The following is a 23,403-nucleotide window of genomic DNA, read 5'->3' on the forward strand; positions in this document are numbered from 1 at the left end:
ATAAACCAATTTTTTTTATTTTATTTTTATTATTTATTTATTTTTTTACTGCTTTTAAGTCTCTCTAATTCATAACTCTTCCGTGCTATTATGACTTGAATAATAAAAAATAGACTTTTTTCGGCCCACCTTAATATACAGTATTATCTTCTTTGGGCAATATAATAGTTAAAGTTCTAGAATTACTTATAACTGTGTCCTATATGTATCTCACTAACCATGCAATGTACTATCGTCTTACTAGCGTAGAAGCAAAACACTTGATGAGAATATGTCAGTATTAACATCTTAATAGATAAAGGGGCATGGGTATAGTGCATCATTAATTTTTATGTTTAGAAGAAAATTAGCCTATTTACCCGGAAACTACATTGACCCATATCACTGGACAATTTCCTTTTGTTATAATGTTAATAATATCATAGATATTTTTAAAAGAAAGGGAATAAATAAATAAATCTGTTCACACGAAAAGACATTTGTAATGTAGTTGCTGACAGTATTCCAAGAGAGCCTTGTTTCTTTGGTGTTTTTCCCCTTGCATTAGATCTTCTACCAAATGACAGGGTACAGAAATGTTTCTCTACCTGTTAAAACATGGAAATTCCTATTCCCTTAAACCATGGAAAACATTGATGCTTGAGCCTACCAAAAACCTCTGGCTTTTTAGCTTTCTGAAGATTCTAACTTTCTCTTAGAGAATCCTTTACCCTTTACCCTCTTCCCCTACCAAATGGCCTTCCAAACCAAAATTTGTGAAAACATTTACAATACGGTGTCCACCCAAAGTGGGAATGACGAGGGCCTCTCATGGTAATATGGCCTCCGTGACCTCGGGTTGATGCCTGGGAACAGAAAGCAGCAATAAAGGTGGTCACGGATCACATCTCTTAATCTGTCACGCTACCCAGCATTCTCAAAACTCATAAATCTAAAAATAAAAAAGAAGAGGGTGCAAGAATAGAGAGATGGATTGTCAATTGACGTTGGAGAACCTTGTTATGCTTTAGTCCAATAATACGAAGTGAAAGTTGTTCGAATAACAACGTCAATATTTGAAGAGCAACAATGGCGGGATGATCTTCTTGTCAACAAGTAAGAAAAAAACTGTTTAGTTGTATATTTTATGGTATAGTATTGGCGCTACAGTATACAAGAATAGTTAAAGAGCGCGTAACTTTGGTCCACCTTAACTGAGTTCGATTCTCCGTGAAAGCACAGAGAGTTCGATATTGACTCACCATTCTGAAGCAATTGAGTAATTATAAAACAGTGTTTCTCTCAGTCATACTTCCAGGGGGAGTGGGCTTTGCTGCCCCGTACTTGACCTACCCCGTTGGGTAAATTATGTGGCAATATATACATATCACTTCTGTTCTGGACACGTCCTTTAACAAATAGTCTCCCAGTGGAACCCATTTAACAGTTTGATTTTGCTCACTTTCGTGGACAAAATTTTCTTTAAAAGACCTGCTATGGAATTCTGATTTACAGAATAGAAAGATTTTTGTTGGACAACATTGTGTCCGCGAGTTTTCCCGAAGTTCTCCCGTTTCCTCCCACATTTTGTTCCGCCAATTATTTGATAATCATTCACTTTTATTATTCATCCTAAAGACGTAATCGTGGGACGTTAACTAGAAGGTTTCGTTCCTTTTTCCATACCACAAAGCTTGAAAGAATGAGAAAGGGTATTTGCCAGTTAGAAAGATTAGTTAGTTTTAGTTTAAAACTAACTAAACTAACTAAACTAACTTAGTTTTAGACCAGAGTTTAAAAAAAATACTGGCGTCTCTGGCATGTAAAATTTGGAGGGACAACAAATAAAGTGATTTAAATGTTACTACCTAGCCCAACCTGTTTATTATCTTCGATTCCATTTGTTGTTACCTTTCTGCTTATCTTCACGGACCCCTGAGATAATATCAACAACTTTGTTATAATCATTTTACAGCGTGAATACTATATTCCAAATAAATATAATTATTATTATTCATGTTATTCTGTCGTTAGTAATTCAATTACATTAGAAAAAATGAATATTTTGTGCTTCAAAATATTGCAGGGGTACGCGTCCCCCTCGTCCCCCTACCAGAGACGCCCGTATTTAAAATATAATTACATGTAGTGAAAACTTGAAAAATTTAGGGGATTTTGAGTCCCAATATACCTCTTGCTCTTGATTTATTAATAACCTACAATAGATTATTCTGTATGCGTGAAGAATTGATGCTTGGCAGAGCATAATGTGGCTCTTAACTTACTCTGCTTAAAGTAGTACATCAGTGTCAGACTGGCCAAATTGAGGCCCCTTGGCGCGCCTCCTTCTAGCCCCCCCCCCCATATATATATATATATATATATATATATATATATATATATATATATATATATATATATATATATATATATATATATATATATATATATGAGGTAGGATCAAAAGTTAAAGTAACGATGTTTTTTTTTTTTTTTTTTTTTTTTTGAAATCTTTATGTCTCGGTTGCCTATACTGTTACATGACACTGAAAACTAACATTCCACATAGTTGCCACATTTGTCTAAACACTTGTTCCAGCGGGTGACCAATACATCAATGCCACTATAGAAAAAATCCGTGTCAAGGCTGTTCGACCAGATTTTCACTGCATCCTGTGCCTCTTGCACTGTGTTGAAGCATTGTCGTTGAAGATGCTTCTTTATTGGTCCGAAGAGATGGAAATCGCTGCTAGGTGCAAGGTCCGGGCTGTATGCAGGGTGTTCCTAAACCTCCCAATTGAAACGTATGACATGGTCACCGGTGAGATGTGCTGTGTGGTGTGGCGAGAAGATTTCTTTCGGAAAGACGAACTTACGCTTCCGAACCTTTTTGTTAGGAAGACTCAAGAAAGAATTGCGATCGCAAAAATTCGACCAAGGCCTACAGACTCTGCGCCTCGTAGGATCCCTGAGGGCCCCCTCGGGTCTCGGGCTCTTGGCGATCGCCAAGTAGCCAACGTAGCCTGTCTGGCACTGTAGTACATCATTTATTGACTCACCATTAAGAACATAGATTCAACTTCAGTTAATAAATATGATATTATTGATTTATTTCCCAAAAAACAAATTGACTAAATCAGGGCCAGATTTTCCCCAAAACTAAACAGACTAACTCAGAACCGGATTAAAGGAGGGGCTTAGTGGGGCTATAGCCCCGGACCTTCAGGTGGACAAGGGTCTCCACCCTGTTCAAAATCTCAACTGGCTATCTGAAAAGAATCATGAAGATACAATTATCGTCATAAAATAAAATATAACCAAAAATATGAAACATATTCCCTTAACTTTCCTACTGTGCTTTCACAGCAATGTATTAGGTGAAGTCAACAGGGGCCACATATTTGTTTCTAGCCCCGGGTCTCCAGATGGATTAATCAAGCCCTGGACTAACTATATGGCCTATGGAACCCGAGGTTAAATGCTGCATTCACAAAAACACTCCATTGAATTCTATCCTTAGCCAACTGGATCCAGTTTCTGCTTTGTATTCCTACTTCTACGAGATCCACCTTAATGTTGTCCTCCCATCTGCGCCTGTTTTCCTAATGGCTGTTTGCAGATTGAATTTCCAGTTAAAACTTTGAAAGCGTTCCTATTTACTTACATTCTGGCTACATGGCCTGTCCACCTGAGTCTTCTAGAATTGATGATTCTAACAATGTTTCTTCATAATTAAGTTTTAAAAACCTGAACAGAACTGGGTTTCGTTTAAAGATTAATTCGATAAAATCTGCGATAGCTGGTTGAGTAAGTTTAGTTTGTCTGTTAAAGTTTAGCTTCCCTTTTCAGTATCAAGGCTATTTGAGACCTGAACCTATAGTTTGAAGTGGAATCCAACCTAACGCAATGCATTTAAAATTTCAAGACCTTCCCACTGGAAACCGAAGCCTTGATACCGTGCACAAAAGGCACGCGTGCTAGCGATTTTTTTTTCTTTTTTTTAATTCGGCCTCCGGAGACATTTGTCTTCATCTTCCAATTAGTCTGATTCAGTTTTCTATTATATCCAACACGACAGGAACACAAACTCAAAAGCTTGCAGGACATTTAAAAACTTCTATGTTCTCCAGAGAGGTTCGAATCCCCAATAAGTTTAGCTTCACGATCCTTAGCCTAACCTAAGTCAACTCAACTACATCATGCCGTCAGTTGTTTTGGTGGGACTTATCTTTTATTTACTTATTTATTTATTTATTTACTTTGTTTGATTAATTAAGATGTGTTTAAAGAAATCCCAAAGTAAAGTCCAGGTAGGAAACTTCTTGTCCAAGAGCTTTCACGTCGAGAATGGCCTGAAACAAGGAGATGCGTTGTCGCCATTATTATTTAACTTCGTTCTGGAATACGCTATAAGGAAAATCAAAGATAGCAACCAGGGCCTAGAGTTGAATGGTATTCATTGGGTTATGGAATATGCTGATGTAAATTTAATAGAGGATGATAGGAGAACAATAGAAAGAAATGCAGAGGTCTGACGCCTCACGCTTGCAGGGGTATGGGTTTAGAACTAAATGCAGAGGAAACTAAATACATGGAAGTTCGTCGGGATAGTGATACGGTACTCAAAATCATGGATGTGTTAAAATATCAAAAAATACTGTTGGCAAAATTAATGTTTTGAAATATCTAGGATCAATATTAGCAGACGAAAATCATATTTACGAAGAAATTAAATGTCGACTGATAGCAAGAAATTCGTGTTATTATTCAGTTTTCTCGTGAATTCTGTCAAGGAACTTGAAGCTTAAAATACCCACCCACCCACCCACCCCAAAAAAAAAGATAATCAATCTTGTTGTGCTGTATGATTGAGAAACATAGCCGCTTACTCTGAGGGAAGAACACAGACTGAAAGTATTTGAGAGCAGGATCCTAAGACGAATATTCGGACCCAAGAGGAACGGGAATTGGGAATGGCGGAAATTTCACAAAGAACTGCATTATTCATATCGTTTACCAAACATTGTTGGGGTCATCAAATGTAGGAACCTCAGATGAGTAGGTCATGTAGCCAGGATGAAAGAAAGTAGGAACATTTTCGAAATTTTAACTGGAAATCCAATCGGAAAACGACCATTAGGAAGACCTAGGCGCAGATGGGAGGATAATATTTAGATGAATCTTGCAGAAATAGGAATACAAAAAAGAAACTGAACCCAGTTGGCTAAGCACAGAAGTCGATGATGCATTTGTGAACGTAATACACTGTATTGAACCTGCGGATCCCATAGGCCATAGAGTTAACTATTTGGAAATTTCTAGAAAGTGTTTACAGCTTGAAGCTATTTTACATTGTAAATAACTAGCAATTAAAAATGGGAAAGAATTTTGGGAAATCGCCTAAAGTGTATATTCCGTGGAAGTATCCCATCACTCTACTGAAACTAAGAAAAAATCCTGAAAAGTCTGTTAGGAAGGATAGTCTCAGAAAACGAACCTGGGTCATCCTGAGTGAGAAGTGTAAACGCTAATCTTTTATCTAAACCCTTTTATTTTAAGAAACCTTATAACTAAGAAAGGGACTCCGTGGTGTAGTGGTCAGAGCGTTGGAGACATGTCAGCGTGGTCCCGGGTTAGATTCACTGCCGGGTGTTTCCCAATTTTCGGCCTCCATCCAGTGTCGAGAGGCAAACTGGGGAATCATGTGAATAAAAGGCGTGGTGACCACCAGAGATGTAGAAATTTCCTGATACACTTGGTAAGAGACAGGGCTACGCGTGATCATCGACAGGCTGGACGTAGTCAAGAGCGCCGATTTCTCTTTAAATTTAGGGGGGGGGGGCATTCGGATGCAGAAGGTATATATATGAGGATTTTAAGACAAATTGCATTCAAATTATGCTAAATATTGTATATTCATAAATGCAATAGGGAGCCCACATGAGCTTTGGCGGGGCGTGTTCCCTGGCCGTCGCTAACATATGGCGTTGGAGCAGCTCACACCCACAATGGGCTGTTACGCCAAGTGGTTCGATTCATAACTAAGGAAGTTATACTTTCAGATGATCTTTAAAATCTCGCTTGTTTTTTTTTTCGTTTTTTTTTTTAAAAAAAAGAAAACTTTGATCAGATATTTTGTGCAACGAACCAATTCATGAACGTTTTCAGCCTCATCATGGCTTCATCATTTTTATCTTATTTTTACTTCTTTTCTATCATTTTATGGTCAAAGAAAATAAGAATATTAGAACAAAGAAACCCATTTGCTTTACGAACAGACGCATGACTTTTCCTGTTTATTTTTACACACAGTACACGAAAAAGTAAGAAAGATCCGATGAAAAATAAAGGAAGACGAATTGGGAAAACAGAGTGGAATTGAACTGACTAAAAAAAAGCAGTTAAAGAGGAAATTTTTTTCCAAGTTTCCGCGCGAGATGTCACCACAACCAGTACTATAAGATATTTTGTGGATAAAATTTAGAAAAGAAACAAAAATCAAATCAAGCGTGAGAGTGTCATTGTAAATTTCCTTTTTCTTTTCTTTTTTTTTTTAAAAAAAAAAAACAAAAACTGTTACACGTCTCAGAGAGAAAACTATATAAAAGAATAGGGAAATGAGATTTCAAACTAGGGAAATGCATATTAAAGGACCTAACACAACCTTTTCCAACCTTTTCCACACTGCGGCCCCCTTTAGAGTCTACAATACATATGAAGGGCCCCTTGCAGTATATATTTCTACCCCTATATATATATATATATATATATATATATATATATATATATATATATATATATATATATATATATATATATATATATATATATATATATATATATATATATATATATATATATATATATATATTTCTACCCCTGTTTTTCTTAGCAGTGGTATAATCATGTTAGAGTGGTATGATGCCTACTCCGTAATCAGATGGGCCTGGGTTTCAAACCTGGGCCCTTACACCTTGACTAAGATGTTGCAAATATAAAAATAAATCCAGTACATGAACCAAACTAAACCAGAATAGCCTGCCCATCAGGTAGCAAACGAAGAAACTTTTAAGCGAAGATCCACCTGTCTCCGCTTAAAATGTTGTATTTCTCACTACTGTGTGTGCCTTTCTCAGATTAACTTGGGGATCCCCTGAGATCGACTTGCGGACCCCAGGTTGGGAAAGGTTGACCTAACAGATTAAAAAAAAATCAAAACAACAGCAATGCTTTCGTATTGTGTAACTATTACGTTTTTCTTTCACATGATTAAATTTATCATATTTGTATGCATATATAGCCTACAAATACTAGGTCTACAGCCTACAAATAGTATTGTGTCACTGTTAAGATTATGTCAAGAAACAATACACTGTAGTCTAATAGTTAGAACGTTGGATTCACGTCTGGCTGGTCCTGTGTTCGATTCCCCTTATGTGCTTTTCAATTTTCAACGTGCACCTGCTGTCGTGAGGCAAACTGGGGAGACATGTGAATAAAAGACTGACAGCTAAAAAGCTCCTCATATGCCTGTTAGAAACAGATCGACGCAAAATGCTGACCAGTGGCGGCGATTGGACGTTAAAAGTGTGTGGGGAGAGGGGGCAAGATATGATCTGAATATTTGTCTATCAATGTTATTTTGCCTGGTTGTTTCTAACACTTTGTTTGACGAAAGGTCGTATAACTAATAGGATACTATCTTTCTCAGTTAAAATACCGTATATCGTATTTCATATTTTATTAAGTAAATTGACAAGAGCAACGCAAGTAGGTACTAGCCTTTTGTATCTTTAAACAACGAAAGTGTAAGAAGAGATTTGATTCCTTGCACATGAACATCTTAAAATTCTGTCTGGAAAATTGTGTCAAGTTATTTAATAACAGATTTGTAAAAGAAATAAATAGAAAGGATAATATTAATTATAGTAATGAATAATGAGGCTTGTTTCGTAGAAGTTATATTGAAACCGAGGATTAATGAAAAATTATATTTTTAATTCCACACACATCATGTATGTTATTACTCTTAGAAGGTGAAGGACAATAAAAACTACAAGCATATGTTACGATATTTAAAGAAATACGAAATTGCAATATTAATTGCTTTGAATTGCAATGAAAAATGCAATTCCTGTAGCTTTCTTAACTCCACGGAAAGACAAATAACCAATATGTACTCACGCAACGGAAAATATGATATGACACCATTTTTTTTCTATGAACCACCTACAAAAACTTTACATTTCCAAAAAGTCACTTCAAAAAATGGGGAGCAACTGCCCCTCTTGCCTCTCCCTAATCGCCGCCCCTAGTGCTGACCACGTGTTAGTCACTAAGCTGAACTACTTCAGCCGGTCGCTAAGAGATGGCGTTGGAGAGGCTCAAGCCCACAAAGGGCTGTTACGCCAAGTGGTTCGGTTTGGTTTTTGATTGTTTCCATAAATTGAGCCTAGAATATTGAATGTAAGAGAAATGCAAGGACTCTAACCATGATTAAAGAGAATTTTCATGATTGTTATGGTGAATTGAACTCGGATCACACAAATACTAGGTGAATGCATTTTTTTTTTATATTTAATAATAGGAAAAAGATCTCTACAAACTAAGCATCTTAATAAATTAGATAATACCTTCATTCGTTCGTGTTGATTGATCCGTGTTTTTTAAACCCAACATTTTTTTTAAAAAAAAGATTGATACAATATTCCTTGGTGCAACTTTATTTTTTCATTGATAGTTTTGAAGTGGATACAGGATGGCACTAAAGTCTGAAACCAATTACAGAACTCATAAACACTACATACCTTAATGCACTATGTCCTGTATCATTCTCAACACACTTTCTCAACGACTTCATTTGTTTATTTGAATTACCTTTGTGTGTGGGGGGGGGTCTATAGCAGCAGTTGCAGTGATCTCCTACAGGGTGTCATGTTGATGAAGGATTTTCACAACAAACCCCTTGGATTTCAAAATTCCTGTTATGGAAAATTCATAGCGGTTAGGTCAGGTATACCTATACCACATTGACTTGATCCCTAGTCTTCCTTTGCAAGCGCTGCTATCGGCTGAAGGAACCCCACTCGCTTTCTCTCGCTTAGCAACAGCTGAATCCTTATTGGCTCAACACGAGGGTGTGTGAGGGTGTGAGCTTTAGTTCGCATTTTTGCCACGGCTCAAGACATTTTGGCAGCACAATAGCTATGTTATCCATTCCACCTCGCTTTCTTCTCCGATTCAACTGTCTGGAAGAATAACATTAAAATATTTCAGTTTAACGTCCTATTATGCCCTTTTAGGCTAAGGGAGATGGTGATTAAAACAAATGAATGATAATGGGAGACTTGGTGAAATGATAAAGTGGGAGGAAAGGAGAGTACCCCGAGAAAACTCACGATGTTGTCGATTACAAAGTTACTTGGCTGGAATCGAACCAGCGACCCCAAGCACCAGAGGTAAACACTCTATCATTGAGCCATTGTCCTCCTTCCAACTGTCTGAAAACGCATTAAACACTCCTACAGCAGTGTTTACAAGGGGGTGTATGGTGTAAAGTAGTACGCCACTGAAAAAAGGAAATATTTCAATGGAACGTCCCACAATTATGCTCCGTAGGCTAAAAGAGACAGATGGTTAATGGAAGTGAATAAATATGAAAGATTTGGTGGCAAAATGCGAGAGAACGTCGAAGAAACCCAGGACATGATACTATCCACAATAAATTCACATAGCTGGAATCGAACCAGAGAACTCTGACACGGAGCGCTTTACAACTGAGCTGCGTGTTGTCTTTCAGCAAAATTATTATTATTATTATTATTATTATTATTATTATTATTATTATTATTATTATTATTATTATTATTATTATTATTATTATTATTATTTGTTGGAGGCATGCTTCATGAACCATAGGAGGCGAGATAGTTACATTTGTACTGGTATACGATTTCTGCAGGTTCCGTCTGTCTTAAGACAATCTGAGGCAGAGCCTTTTGTTTAAAGTTTAATTCAAATCATTATTTGATTGGTTGGTTGAATTTGATTTTAGCGTCTCGTTCAGCAGCGAGGCTATATGACTCGTGGAATCCGAACCACATGAGCTTCTGCTCGGAAATCGAACTCAGGTTTTTGGCGCACTAAACGTTTACGCTAACTATATTGTTATGCAAGATTTTCAAACCACTGAGTACAATTGGTTGAAGCACGCTCGTGGCTACGCGACTTTGGCGCGGGAGATCGGGATTCGATTCTCGGTGGAAGCTCATGCGGTTCTGATTTCACGTTAAGTTGAAGGTCCACGTCTCATGTAGCCTCGCTGCTGAAAGGAACGCTAAACTATAAATCAAATAAAATAAAATTGAGTCGCTAATGCTCTCGCCTTCATGCGAGCGGTCTCGGGTTCTTTTCTCGGTGAGAGCACTCGGTCATAAAACGCTTTTTCAGGTTAGCCATCCTGAAAGGTTTTCCTCATTCACACCAGGCAAATACCGGGGTGGTACCTAACTTATAGGTCCCATGCCGCTTCCTTCCTTCCCTTTTGTCGGATAGTGTGATCACCGAAGGGCGTCATCCCTCATACGTGACGAGCTAAATGGCTATAGATGTCGAAAGCCCAGAAATCGAAATCTTAAAAAAAAAAAAAAAAAAAAAAAAAAATCAAATTGAGTGATCGATGTAAATTTAACGTGGTTTCCAACGCTAGAAGTGTGTAAGACGAAGTACACTGCTTTAAACGAAATCCGAACACCTACCCGGGTTGTGACTAAAGGAAATATCCCTACGGAATCGAACACGGGACCGTGCGCATAGACACAGACACACTCGGCCTCGAAACTCACAGAATACTCGTGCTTTAATCTGAGGTCAGTATCCTCTTCGGGAATCAAACCTAGAATCACACACAAAGAAAAAAATGCGGGTTAGCCACTTGACTACAGACAAACGTACTCTCAACCTCATTAAGTATCTCAGTGTCTTTAAATTTGGATTATATGATGAAAACTCGCCTTGATTTCGTAATTATTATCTCTCTGCTATTTTCTTTTCCTTCCGCTAAAACAATTAATTTCCTGTTGATGTTACTCTTTCCTTTTTTGGATCATCACCACTACCATTTCCCCTCCGTTTTCTGCTAGCTTCTCAACTCATCTTGAGCGCCGTTCTTCCCCTCCCCCTCTGCTGTGTTACCTGCCTGCGCTTAGCTTCCTGTGTGTCGTCCCCTCCCCTCTCGTCCCCCGGCCTTCGATTGGACCCCGGCAGGTGGCAGCAAGGGAGATGAAGCAGGAGTGGTGAGTGGAATAGTAGCCGGTCGGCCAGCGCGAAAGAAGCATCATTGCACACGGATCGAAAAGAGGGGGGAGAAAACTGTGACGGACAAACAAACGTACTGTCTCTTGTTTAGCTGCAGCATATGTGGAAGTGTGTGTGTGTGTACGTGAGTGAGTGAGTGAAAAACATCTCTCTGTACGCAGTGTCAAAGAGTGTGTATGCACCAGGACCATTTTGTTGAACTGCAACTTTTTTTCTTCTCCGGGGGGAAGAGTTCACGTGTCTTGGAACAGCTACCGAACACAGTGAGCGACACACAACAGGACAAGGTGGTGCTTCTTCTGCTATACACAAGAAGATAAAGTGTTTTTCATGTATAACTTGTTGTTGGACAAGGAAGGATTTATTGAAAGAGATGTTCAATGTAGTTGACTTATTCTGATCGTGTGCCGTCAACGGATGCTGTTACTGTGTCATTATTATCTTCTCTCGTGCTCTTTGGCCGGCGTCAAATGACAAGTGTTTTGACATGAGAATCTTCGCATTCAGAGCAACATGGATACGCCAGTTTTTCTCTGATAAATCAGATTCTGTTCATTGACAGGTAAGTACATACATTCATTAAAAACTGCTGTATCGCCCTTTAATACAAAAATGTGACACAACTCAAAAATACCTTTACTAAAGTACGATGTTCTAAATGGTGCTTAACGCCAGGAGAGTTTTCTGTGAAATAAAATTAAAATCTTAACGATTTTAAAAGTTTAACGTCCCGCCATTATGCGCTTTTAGGCTCAGAAGGACGTTGAATGATAGAATAATTGGTGGCATGAGTAAGTGGGAGGAAGCGGGAACGTCGAGAAAACCCACAACCTGGGACACAGTGTTGTCTACCGAAAACTTACTTGGTCGGTGATCGAATCAGGAACCCCAAGTACCAGAGGCTTCATTGGGTCACCGTTTCCCCAGTTTTGTGTAAAAACATCGCAAATGAAGCTGCACCCCTCTCGTAATCGTGTCACACTCCTGTTTACCTGGAACAGTCCTAATCTTCAACAAATTTTGACGATTTTGAACTGTGTCACTTTTTAAAATTAAACAAATATATTTCTTTTAATGTCATCTTTGCTGTTACTTTTTAGGATGGACCTTACACATTGTCCATATACGTATATGTATGTTAATATAATAGATCGTCATACAATCCCTGTATACTGTCAGAATTTGGGTTCTGCAACACAATACAGAAACTACTTTTTGGTGAAACAATATCATCTTGTTCTTTACTGACTTCCCTCTAGTTGTTACGTTCAAGTTGAACGTTTTACGTATTAATTCGGCAAAATTGCAACTGTCAGGAATTGAACGCGAGACCACACGCAATGAGAGAAGACAGTCTAACCACTCAACTGCTTGGAGCCCCATTTGATGTTTTAGCTGTCTGCAGAGTTTTGTTGGCATCCATCCGTAAATATCTGGCGACAAATTCGGTTTCCGACGTTTGCTATGATGATGTTTGTTATTATGGTTGCATCTGTCTCATTCGAATGCATTGCATTTTCTAAATTTAAAAGTTTATGATCATTCATCATATCATAAATTACTATAACCAAGGACACAAATTCTTATGCTCTGTTTTACTGACAGAAATTTCGCTGGAATTTCCGACGATTGTGGGCAGGATTCCCCAACTGGAAGTGAGAACTTGGTTATCGCTATTTTTAAGTACTTTTTTTTTTTTACTTTTTTGTTCAAGAAGTTGTATGTTTTTATATTAATATTTTGTCTGTTCTTCTTAATTTTATTTATTTAATGGTTTCTGAGGATTGGTTAAGAAAATGGGAAGTTCCCTAAAGTATGGTCAGATGTAGGAGCAACTTGAGTATCAAAAGTTATTGAAACCTTTATAATTTGAAGATCAAGATAAGATCTAATACTATTATAGCACGTAGGTATATTTTTGAGAGCTTCCTTAAAAAAAAAAAAAAAAAAAAAAAAAGTGTAATTCATTTTTAGGAAAGAGGGGTGGTTGAGATTCTCAACAACCATTTTTTTTTCTATGATTGTGGTTACCTGAACAGCATCATCTCAACATGATGATTTGAATCAGGAAAGGTAAGGTAGGTATTTCCCTCTGCGGATATTTTAATAGATCTGACCGTGGTCATAAGGGCAGAATTCATGTAATAGATATTGAAAGATGCGATGCTAATTCCACTTTTATTTTTACCCAATTACGCTAACGATGTAGCCATTTTTCGAGAGAAAAAGTATGTTTTTCTGTGATGAAATCAGGATAAGTGAAACGAAGATCTGACTTAATTTTTCAGGCAACATGTATCATGTAACGAACTATTGAGCCATGGGTGACTGTGTATTTGATTCCTACCTGTACACACTATACGACTCCCTAATAAATGAATTTTGTAATAAATACTTTTTCTCCCCAATGCAAAGAAAATTAATGATATAGTTCATGACACGTGTCCTATCTTGTATATTTTGTCCACATAACAGGGGAAAACTTGAGTGGGGATTCTTACGTTGCAAATTATAAACTTTAAAATTTCCAGTTATGAACTAATTGGAATGCAGATGATATGGTTAGAAAATTACTTATAACGAAAGTTTATTTTTCCCTTAAATAAAAGATATATTTCCCAACCCTTTTGTTTCTTTTAACTGTCACTTAAGAACAAGAATTATTTTTGTCGATTTAGCTGTTTTGTTTAATTTGTTGGTAGGTATTTTAAGCATTTTTTGGGGAAATGTTTTTATTCATTTATTTATTTTAATAACAGTAGTACAGTGTATATGGAATCAAAATGAAATCTTCTAGTTTAACGTCCCACGATTATGCCCTTTAGGCTAACAGAAACGACAATTAAAGCAAGTGATTGATGATGGACGAATTAGTGGAATGAGAAAGTGGGAGGAAACGCGAGAGTAATCCGAGAAAGCCTACGGAAACGATGTTGTCCACCACGGTATATGATATAGATACGCAAATAAACTAAACAAGTTACTCTAGTATGACTCTACATGTGATACACATATTTTGAATGTATCACAGGTTTGAAATCCTGGAAGGTTCGAGAGACTTCCTCTAACTTAATATTAAGAAAAAAATCACCTTCCCACTCACAAATAAGTTATTGAAGTGTTATCAGGTGTTTGCAAATTAAGTATGGCAATTCATATGTAATTAATGGGTGAACTACTCGCCTTATATACTTTAATAATTATAGATATTCGAATATGTGAACTTCCTATGTCGAAACGTACCAATCCTATATCTCACCCGAGCTGCTTTGTAGGTAAGCGGTTAGCGTACGTGCCATTGGCGTGAGAGACCGGGTTCAATTCCCGGCGGGAGCTCATGTGGCTCGGATTCCACGTTAAGCTGTAGCTCCACGTCTCATATAGCCTCAATACTAAAATGGACGCTATACCAAAAATCAAATTTTGACTGTTACGATTTCACACACTTGCTGTATTATTATTTTGATGTTGATCGTATACATTAACACAGTGATTTCCAACTGGTGGGACACGAAATCCCATACGATATGTCTCAAAATTTTAGAATTTAAAATCATTACACATTTAATAGATAATTAAAAATCAATTCTTGAGACGGACTGCGCCCATTAACGCCTTCAGCGGCAGCTACAAAGCTCACTACTACATAGGGTAGTTGCTTAATAGAAACGCCAGGTTTACACTATTATACTGTATATTGTTATTATTAGTTAAAAAAAAAAAAAATAAGTGCATTGTCAGTCAAAAAAAGGTTGAGAACAACAACATTAATTTATTGGAATTAAATTATCAAACAAATTAGTGGACAACAATAGAAACCAACCACTACTTCCTTTTATATTGATTGAATCGAGGGTTTTAGTGCAGGACTAAAGGAAAATATTTCAAATTAATTCGAATTCGAGAACTTGATTGGTCTCTTTTTCCTGGGCAGGGGGGGGGGGGACTGATTACACTTGAAAACTTATCTAATGGATTTCTTTCCAGAGGAAAGTTATTACTTTTAAGTACTTGAAGACCCATTTTCAATATACTATATAAATCTAGTAAAGATTAAACCATATATATATATATATGCATAGATGGATATTTTTAAAAAGAAGGCTATATATATATATATATATATATATATATATATATATATATATATATATATATAGCCTTCTTTTTAAAAATATCCATCTATGCATAAGAAATATTTCTGTGTAACAAATACAAGAAGTTGAGAAAGACACTTGGTGCCGCATTTTTGTCTTATTCACACCTTACCTTTTCATCTCAAATAACAAGTTTGGCGGGATAAGAGAGATGTTATTTCTAATTGTATTGTAAAATACATTTCTTTTGTTTAAGAAGGAAAAAAATGAAACGTTTTTGAAAAGATCTTAATTGACTTTGACAAAATATTTTTCTAACCCTTTTGAGGTATTTTCTGAGCTGTTAGCAATTTGCATCTTTTGAATTTAATACTCGTGCTGTAATGAGAAAAAACTGTTTGCTGCCCTTTTTAGTACAGCGTTAAGATTAACTATAGAAAGATACGTTTTGTCACGTTCTTTTACCGTGATTTGTTAAACATTTTTCATTAACGTCTCAGATGGGAATTTAACATAATCAGCTTTTTTCTTTTTGTTTTTTGATTCTGGTAGTCCGTGATTCGATTCCGGGAGCCAGTCTTCCTCCTTGACGATTTTTTTAAAAAAAAATCATATGACGGATAAAGGAGATGGTGATGATGAGGAATTAATGAAATGGTGAAATGAAGAAAGTGGGAGGAAAGGGGAGAACCCGAGAAAATCCACGGATACCGTGTTTGTCCACCACAAAGCTCACTTGGCACGAGCTGGGATCGAACTAAGAACTCCATTCACCCAAGTTGAACGCTCTTCCACTGACCCATCGCGGCTCCCACTGAATATTGTAAACTAAAACTTCCTTATTTCTTAATACACCTCGAAACCCATATACTGAGTTCCGCGATGAATTCCTTATATACGTTCTCTTCGATTAATCGATACGCGGCATTTTGTGAGGCGTAAAGCTAATATAAGTTTGTATACAAAAGGTAAGAAAATAATTTTAACGGATATAGTTTTGTATGCCGGAAATACTCAAGGTATTTTTGACTTGAATTTTTATAAAGTATCACGATATATGTGTGTGTAACAGTTGGTCTGTTCTCAATTAATTATTTGTGCATAAATTAACTTTTAAATATAGGATTTATTAGCAAGAAAACATACCTATATTGTTTCAACCAAGCATCCATTATTTCTATGAAAATAAAAAAAAAATCTTAACTGTCTACTCGCGAAGTGGTATTTGCCTCTCATTATTAGCAACGTTGAGGATTAACGAAAATTAAAAAAAAAAAAAAAAGTAATGAGTATCCAGAGCCAAGGTCAAATTGTCGCGAAAGATTATTATGGATGATTCCACGACGACACCATGTGTTATTTTACAAGAACATATGCTCTTGAAGAAGGTCCCTTCGAGAGAGCAAGTGAGCAACGGATATTGTATATAATTGGAACTTGGAATAATGTTCAAATAATCACGAATCCAGATTCAACTTTTAAATTTGAGTTTAGAAATTGATGACTTGAAAGCGGAAGTTTTAAAAAGATAAAATGAAATTAAACATTTAGGTTTTACGCCTGATGATTATTACGACTAGGCTAAAGGAGACGGCGATAATGAGAAATAAGGGAAATGGTGAAATGAAGAAAGTGGGAGGAAACGGGAGAACCTCGAGGAAACCCACGAACACTGTGTTGGTCCACCACAAAGGTTCACTTAGCGCGAGCTGAGATCGAACCTAGGACCTCGTCACCCCCGGGACAGGACATTTGGGCGCTGCCGTTTGGGCGCAAAGTCGTTTAGGCGCCAGACGTTTGGGCGCGAGGTACATAGTAAAAATCACAATTACGACATATAAAGTAAGCTAGGCACTGAAAACTAAGCGCCAATCAAGATATATACATTTCCTACACTTCTATCTTTATCTCACCTCATTTATCTGTATATTTTCTATCTCTATCTTATTTTATTCATCTAAATTAAATAGTTTAATGCGTTTGTGGCATTTGTTGCCTAACCTAGTCATGGATTGATTTTTCGCTTGTTCACGATTCTTGTACTTCTGATCTAATGTTGATCTAATTTTTGTAATATATAAGAAAGCTAGGAAATGAAGGAATCAGACGAACTGTTAATAATTTTCTTAATGTTAAATAAAACATATTGCTTTAATTTTTGTATTTTTTTAAAAAGAAAGTTAATAATTACATATTTATGAATATTAAAATTTGTTTTCTTTCGTATTACGTTTGCCAAATTCTTCTCTTCCTTAAGTCCAATAAAGAACTACCAATAAAAGATTTCAGCGTAGTCGCTAACACACTCGCCTTCGGTGCGATCGGTCCCGGGTTCGATTCCCGGTGGGGGCACTCGGTCGAAAAAGTGTAACACGCTCTTTCAGGCCAGCCACCCTGAATGAGGTTTTCCACGGTTTTCTTCATTCACATCAGGCAAATGTCGGGATGGTACCTAATTTATAGGTCCAGGCCGCTTCCTTCCTTCCCCAATCCTTTCTTCCTTCCCTTTCCCCGGATAGTGTGCTCCCTCAAACGTGACGGGCTAAATGGCCTTAGATGCCGAGAGCCCAGAAATCTAAAAATCCTATATCCTAATCGAGTTGGGGGAAAGATATTTTGCATACATGGTGTCTAAGACATATTTCGCATACAGGATGTCTAACACATTGAGTTTAGGAACTGTAGTATGCCGTATTTCTGGTATCACTTTTTTTTAAATTAACATTCCAATATAAAAATCAAAACTTAACACACATTTTTTTCGTCCCATTGTAAGCATTTAATCTGCATTAAAGTGGCGAAAGGAAAAAAAAACCAACGATTTCAAAGTGAAAAATAATAGTTAAGTGTACATATATTGGTCATTTAGCCACTAGAAATGTGTTTGACATTCACACTTATTGCGTAACTACAGTAGAAGGCCTGCTTTAAGTTTTTTAATGGAATAGGCTCACTATGTATGTAATGCAGTCATATGTAGTCTGGTCGACTTACATTTGGCTTGAAAAGTTATCAAATAAAAAGCACACTTAACTTTCGTTGAAACTTAAATTTACAAAATTTAATTGTTAATTCAGTTTTTATAATTTTGAAATTCCAGTATTTCTAGTATGTAAAACAAAATCCAGTATAATTCAAGGACTTCCACTACAGTAGACACCTTGTGATATTTTGATTCGAACTTAGTACTCAGCGCCTAACATAACGACTCTTTAACTCGCGCCCAAACGTCTGGCGCCCAAATGGCTTCGCGCCCAAACGTCCAGTGCCCAAACGGCGGCGCCCAAACGTCACGTACCGAGGTTAACAAAAGATGTGGACCCAACGTTTGACATGAATCCGAACCACATTAGCTCTCACCGGGATTCGTACCAAGGTCTTGTCGCTGAAAATGCAAACGCTAACCCTTAGCTATGAAGGAGCTCTATTCCGTTATTATTATTATTATTATTATTATTATTAAGTAGAAATTGGTTTGCCTCCCAGGCTAAATCTAGATAAGGAACAGTATTTGGAAGAAATAATTAAGGGAGTTGCATCGAACTTTTGGTTTTCGGTTCTGGTAAAGTTTGATTCGAAAGAAAAAATCTGCAACCTTGTAGATTAACCCTTAACGAGTTTTCGTTACCATTTGGCTACACATTTTTTGATCTTGCCTACTGCAATTGAAGAATATTATTTTCCAATATTATTTGTTGTGGTTATTTGTGTACATACTTTCCGCGATGGTAGAACAGCTATTGCCCCCTGGTGACAACTTTGGTGAATTTTACACGGGAAGGAAGTAGTCTGTGGATATGTTTTGCAAGCAGTGCCGGAAGCAGACAGAAAAGGTAGTGAACCGTTAAGGGTTAAAACTATGTTTTCTACGAGCTAATAATTGTAATTTTTTTTAATTGTAATAAGATTAGTATTGATTTAGTTTCAGGGTATTATCCAGGCATTCCCTTAAGATCATGTGTTGCAAGGAGAAAATGCGCAACTTTTTTCTATTGAACACGCTTAGGTGCCAAATCTAAATTGCATGTCGGAAGAGTGCATGAAAAGGAATGCAGAACTTGGGAAAACGGAGTCTGATCCATATCGTAGATTTTACCCTGCTGCTAATTATCGGGGAAAAAATTCATGAAATGGGAACTGGTTTATATTAGCGATGACCAACATCTTCGGAATATCCTCCCACACGCATTAAAGCTCTGCTCTCAATAACTCTGGAAACTTGTAGAAACTGTAACCAAGTTTTTTATTTATGTTGGTTATTATTTTTTAAAAAAATGAACCTTAAGATCCTGACATACTAAAAATAATACAAAATTTACCATTTTTCGTTTGCTTATTATTCATAAGTGAAAGGAGATAATGAAATTCAACTTACCACAATCATAGATAATGTTATTCTAAGAGATCCCTGGTTCGATCCCAGCTCTTGGGAATTTTTAGTGGGCAACATCATGTAGCTTTTAATTTTCCTTTGTTTTTTTTTTTTTTTTTTTAATGTTCTCATTCTACCAATTTTTCCAAAATCATCTCTCATTTAACTTTCAAAGTATAAACATGTGATGTTGAAGATTTTTTTTAAATTTTAATACTTGGCCGATCTCGAAACACGACGGACTATTAATTTTTTGGTAACCAGAAAATCATCAGTAGTTTTGCTACAGTGAACTAAATGCTAAACAAAATAATCGAGGGCTAATAATTATACCCGAAATATAAAGATTTCCCCGTCTGTTCTTAGTAATAATTTTTTTAATGCTGTGGTTTTATCTCGTATTTGTTTTACATCTTTTTCAAGTTGCTTTTTTTTTTTTTGTTTAAAAAAATACAAAAGCCTGTGGAAGAATCTTGTTCTAGTGGCTAGTGCAAGGACCTTTGGTGCACAAGGTCCCAAGTTCGATTCACGTTGGGAGAGTTTATACATTTTAATGCATTACTGTGGTTCTGATGTCACCGTAGAATTCCGATTCATCAGCAGTCATTTTCTATAACTCGTCATTGCGACTCTTCGTCAGAAATGAATGATTATTTTCAGTCGACCCTCGCGTAGCTTTAAGTTTACTATTCTCAAAGGAAGTCTCGCGCAGGCTAAGGCTTACCATTCTGAAAGATTCTCGCTCGGTATAGGCTATTTTTTAAAAAAAATAAGAAACTATTATCCTCTACAAACTGCGACTTTTGTGGAAATCACAACCACATTTTTTTCTTTTTCTTTCTTTGTTTTTAAATTGCAGTGTTAAGAGATGTAGAAATTCTTCGCTCGTGCTGCCTTTGGCAAACATGAAGGAGCAAACACTGATAAACTGAGTGTAAAGATAAACTGTTAAGAAAAGAAAAGAAAAAAAGGATCAGGAATGGAACTAGAGATGATTGCATGCCATTGCGGCTTTCACAGAAACCCAACGAATTCGATCCTCAGCCGAGTTCCCAGAAGCTGCATGTCATTCACTGTTCGAAGACCTGGTTAGAGTTGCGTCACTCTAGTCATGAGGGAACCTCGGCAGATAGAAAATAGCACCAACAGAAGAACCATGCTTATAGCTCGACCAGTCTTAAGATTATCGTGAAATGAACACAAGTCATTCGGAGTTTGCGTGCATTCCAACGAATATCTCGTACCTTCGTGCTCAGAGAAAAAAAAAAAAAAAAATGAAAGAAAATTCAGTCAATACAGACAGCTGATACCTTTGGGTGAACATGTAATGATCGTTACTATTTTGTTTTATGTCACATATTCAGACAGACAGGTGTATATCTATAGCAACATGCCATTTTGTGACATACCGGATCAATGACAGATTGATAATTCCGTTTCCCTGGCTAAGGTTTCGATATATATCATTTCTGAAGGATGACGCCCCTTGAATAATTCAAATTCCAGGGATCGCGTTAAGAATAGCAGTTGGCTTGTGTTTTTGGTCAAAGATATTCAGTAAGAAATAAAAGGGGGAATCTCGGAATCAATTATAAGGATATTGAATAGTTCGGCTTAATCCCGTTTCGCCTAATCACTTACCACATAGTTATGACAGATTAGTTATAAGATTTATGTTCGCCATCTTAGGAGAAATAAGGATCCTTGTTTTGCCCAACCCTCATTTCGTCCAAGATGGCGGACAAAAAAAAAGCGTAATTCGGGAGAAATTAAAATTATCTTCAAAATTACACTTTTCCTAATAATTTTCGAAGTTGTGGCTTTTCAGACAATTAGAAGCAAGCCATTCTCAATCATATTGACCTCTGGTTTTATAGGAAAGTTGACTTAAATTCGCTTTTCATCCAGTCGGGAACTATTGTTTTTAAGAAGTTCGGATTACCAATCAAGTCTTCTTTATATATTTGCCTGTCTGGTCATGTCTGGTTCATTCAGAAGACATACATACACAAAATAATAATAATAATAATAATCTCAGGATCTAGTTTGATGGATCGCCATCAATTTTGGCCAGAGTATAGGGCATCAAAAGTCACTGACTGACGTCACTAACCGGTACAACTGAACTATTCCGGTTTTAATGTTGATCGCTATAGAGCAAAAACGGTAATGGGCAGCGACAAGCGGTTTCTTACTGTAGATTAAGCGTCCAAAAATTAATTTAATCTCCATTGTTAACTCTCTACTAAAACTGGGAATGACGGAAATCTACCACAATTTCCGGTTTTAGTATTGATCTATACAGAGCACAACTATCAGAAAAGTTGGTGGGAAATGTTTTTTCTTCCCTTTTGGAATTTATTTAGCGTTCTAAGAATAAGAATCTTCTGTCTTGACCCTCTATCCAAACCAGAAGTGACAGCAATCAACCACTTTCAGTTTTAACATTCATCGCTATAGAGTAAATACGGTAATAGACAGCGAGAAGCTGATTTCTGAATTCAATCAAGTGTCCCAGTAATATATTCCATTTTCATCCTTATTTCTCTACTGAAACCGGAAATGGAGGAAATCTACAACCATTTCCGGTTTAAATATTGAGAAAATATCACACTATACAAACCAAACTCTTTCACATGGTCTACACGTGACACTGCTGCTTTTTATATATAGTAGAGTCCCTGATGTTGAAACTTAGAATTTTGTGCAGTGATTATGATTACAGGTTACTGCTGGAAATAAAAGTGTGTTTCATTATTTAAAAAAAAACAACTCAATGTTTTCTCATTTACTTTACCTGATAATGTTCAACATTCCTCAAAATCAAATAAACATAGACCGAGGAGACAATATAATACATGAATCGCCTATAAGTCAGTTTTTCACATGGTGGAGTTTCTTTTGTTATTTTCCTCCAATTTCATTTCCGCGATTTTAGGCGTGCCGTGATGAGAATTAGGCAAAACAAGAATCCCTATTTTGCCTAAAATGATTGACACAAATCATTTATCTGAAATAGGCCTAACTGTATGAGGTAATTGTCTAGGCTTAGATGAAGCAATGCGTCACTGATTATAAGTGATCACGGTGCACATAATGGCATTTCGTCAATCTCAATTGTATGGCCTTCCAGGCTGCCAAGAGTAAACAACCAAGTCTATATCTTCCTGTATCAGAAGTCACAGGAAGATGGGTAATAATTATACAATGCTAAATAGTTATTCAGATATTGATAATGCTATACGATAAAGATTCTTCTGCTATAAATATGTAAAATAATCTGCAATTCATTCATCTTTGAATGTGTTGGAACAGAAATGGTGGAATGCCTCTCGTTGGTAGACAAATGTATTGTTATAATTGTGAGTGAAACATTAATGACATTTCCTTTAGTTTATTGACCATTAAGATTATTTGCTTATACCAAAGATATCGTGTTCCTTGATGGACTTTTGCATCCTCGCAGATTGTAAAGGTTAGACGCATTGTTTCTAACATTTGATATTGATAACGCACACTCTTTTGTTTGTTCGTTTCTTTGTTGGGACACAGGATTTATAATTGTATTTATAATATAAGACTCTTCACATTTATTTATTTATTTATTTGAAATTACAAATTGTGATTCTTTTGAGTGAA

At 36.5% G+C, this 23,403-nt stretch overlaps 1 protein-coding gene across 2 annotated transcripts in view; it reads left to right on the forward strand.

Annotated features, from left to right (window-relative positions):
* The window catches only part of peb (zinc finger protein pebbled), a 266,979-nt gene that overhangs the window by 81,311 nt on the left and 162,265 nt on the right, over positions 1–23,403 (forward strand). The window contains exon 1 of one of the 2 annotated variants that reach the window (XM_081738272.1): positions 11,249–11,857. The exons of the other annotated variant lie outside the window; for it this stretch is intronic. The gene's annotated coding sequence lies outside the window, so the exon portion shown is untranslated. Of the gene's footprint in view, positions 1–11,248; positions 11,858–23,403 lie in introns of those variants that run through there. 2 annotated transcript variants of the gene reach the window in all.

This window comes from Thermobia domestica, chromosome 2 (genome assembly GCF_964235325.1).
Source record: "Thermobia domestica chromosome 2, izTheDome1.hap1.1, whole genome shotgun sequence".
NCBI classification, from domain to species: domain Eukaryota; kingdom Metazoa; phylum Arthropoda; class Insecta; order Zygentoma; family Lepismatidae; genus Thermobia; species Thermobia domestica.